The following is a 2958-nucleotide window of genomic DNA, read 5'->3' on the forward strand; positions in this document are numbered from 1 at the left end:
GAAATTAGAAAAAGAAACAGCAAAGAAAAAAAGAAAAAAGAAAAAAAAAGAAAAGAAAAAAAGAAAACCCGGTTTAGGGAACCTTCTAGAAGGTTCCCAAAACCAGAAAAAACTGGCTGAGAATCTCTAGAAGGTTCCCAAAACCGGAAACACTAGAACACATTAAATGGGCCGGCCCAAGGGAAGCGCTCGATCGCTGGCTCTGTGCGATGCGTCGACTGTTTGAAGCAACAAGCGTCCAATAGGAAATTCCCCTGCTCCGAATGTAAAAGGGTAGCCGTCGGCTTTGGGCTCAAAGTGAGTTTTCGGTGCATTTATGATTTTTTTCTGTTGTTTTTTTCTAACTTGATTTTTTACTGTTGTTGTTTTGTTAATGGTCTATGCACTGTTTAAATTTGAAATTTGTGCTTGTGTCGAAAGAAAAGAAAATGCTAATGGCGATAAAGCTATCTAAAGGGCTGCCATGGGTTATTATGGGCTGAAATTATGTACTTTAGGTACATTTGATTTATGTCATTAATGATGTTTTTTTTCACAGTTGTAAATTGAAATATTACCAAAATTTATAAATAGCTTTCTGAGTAGAATGGAACCATTGAGATGTTTTACTTAGAAAACTAATAAGCAATGAATGATAATGTCATTTTTATGATCACTTTTTTTGTACCATTCTAATGTTGAAATGTAATAATGTGAAATGAAATTAATGTTGAGCACAATTGTTAGTTGACCATTCCAAGGGAATTGCTGATGTTGCAGGGTTGGAACTGCAGGAGCCTGCATGCACAAGAACATGAGAAACCTGTTAACTAATCAACACGACGTTCCCTACAACACTGGTGCAACGGATGGCTGCATCTATGTGCCGCCTGCAGCGAGTCCTATCCACAGCTCGCCTATAGGGTGCCGGTGCCGGCCCGGCCCAATAACAAAATCGAACTTCATCCTGACGTCAGCTGTGTTTTTTTCTTTTTTATCTATTTTTATTTTCATTATTTGCCCTATTTTTTTTAATTTTTTTAGACCTCAAAATATTCTACATATATACTCCCTCTGATCCAAAATAAGTCTCATGGTTTTAGTTCAAATTTGAACAACACTTATTTTGGATCGGATAGACTATATTTTTTTGTTTGAAACTAAATTTATACAATACAGAAACACTTTACATAAAATTTTACAAAAATAATTGTTATGCATTCAAAACAGTTAAATGTTTGTATGAAAAATGTTTTGTAACATGTAAGAAATGCCGCACACTTTGGATAAAATGCATGTGATAATTTATAAAAATGTTCATACAATGTATTAACGAAAGTGTTTGTGTATTTCCAAGAAAATGATTCATACATTCAAAAAAATGTACGTTACATTAACAAAATGTTCATGAGTTTGAACAACGTCAAAAGATTATCAATGCTTTTAAAAATCGTTCATAAAATGTTTTGGTAAATGCATATTTTTTTAAAAAGAATTTGTCATTCAATAAAAGTTCCTATGGGTATTTGAATTTTTTTTAACATGTGTTCAGAAAAATATTCAAAACGTGATTTTGTAATAATGTAATAATGTATTTGGAAAATGTTAAAAAAATTGTATGAAATATTTTAGGTGTATACGAAAAATGTAAAATTTGAATGAAAAATTAGAAATTGAAATATAATATAATAAAATATAATCATGTATTAAAAACTATTAACTATGCATAAAAATATTATTTATTTATACCAAAAATGTACAATGTATATAAAATTACACATTAAAACATATATGGAAAACTAAAATTAATCTTGTATTTAAATATTTATTAAACATATATAAAAAATGACAATGATGCATATGAAAAATGTACATTGCACATGAAAAAGTAGACATGTATTGAAAACAAAATAAAAAATAAAAAACCCAATGAGTAATGGAAAGAAAATAAACAAAGAAAATCAACAACAGAACAAAGAAACTAAAAAAGAAAACAAAGAAAGAAAAATAAAAAAAGAACAAAAATCTAAAAAACCAAAGATAAAACTTGCTACAAGAGAGGAAAAACCTTAAAAAAAGAATTGAAAAAGAAACTTAGGGTTGCAATGGTTGGCCGACCGGATAGCGCCCGCCACTAGTCGATTCGTAATAGGAATCGCTACCGGCGAGTAATAGCTGTCTCAACAAGGGATAGCATATATTTTTAACTGAGCTCCTATACTATACAAAACTGAAATCTCTAATCAATGGGTACTCCTGCAGAGGTCACGCCCACCTTATGCTGACAAGTGGTGCATTGCATATGTGCCAATTATCCCAACCAAGGAGTTTTTCCGCTCTGTAGTTTTTTTGTAATGTTTACCTCTTGAACCGTGCGTCCAATTGATGAACCATTTTCACCATTGGATTTCTAGCGCCCAGATCTTCGAAACTAGATCCCATGTTAATAAGTTTTGACAATCTTTTTTTAATAAAAATAGGAATAAAAGGAAAACAAAAAAGAAGCCAAAAGACCGAAACCGAAAAAAGAAAACTCAGAAGCCCATTTGTGCTTTTTCAAGAGAAAAAAGGAAGCACAGATGTGCTTTTCCCTTTTCGGAAAGCACAACTTGTGTTTTTTCATTTTTGGGTAGCACATTCTGTGCTTTTCCATTTTTCGAGGAAGTATAGAAAAAGCACGGGTTGGGCTTCCTGTGGAGCATTGTGCATTTCTATTTTTGGGAAACATAGTTGTGGTTCTCGTGGAAGCGCAAGCTATGCGCTTTCCCTTTCTGGAAGCACGAATGTGATTTTCTTTGCTTCTCGTGAAGGCACAAACTAGGTTGGTCGTGGAGCACAACTGTGCTTTTCTCTTATGTGGAAGCACATGTTATGCCTTGTCTCTTTCAGTAAGCACAGTTGTGCTTCTCACCGAAGCACATCATGACGAAAATGCATTGCTTTCCAAAAAAACAAAATTTTGCCAAAATCAAGTAAAAG

Source organism: Triticum aestivum, chromosome 2B, assembly GCF_018294505.1.
Source record: "Triticum aestivum cultivar Chinese Spring chromosome 2B, IWGSC CS RefSeq v2.1, whole genome shotgun sequence".
In the NCBI taxonomy this organism is placed as follows: Eukaryota; Viridiplantae; Streptophyta; class Magnoliopsida; order Poales; family Poaceae; genus Triticum; species Triticum aestivum.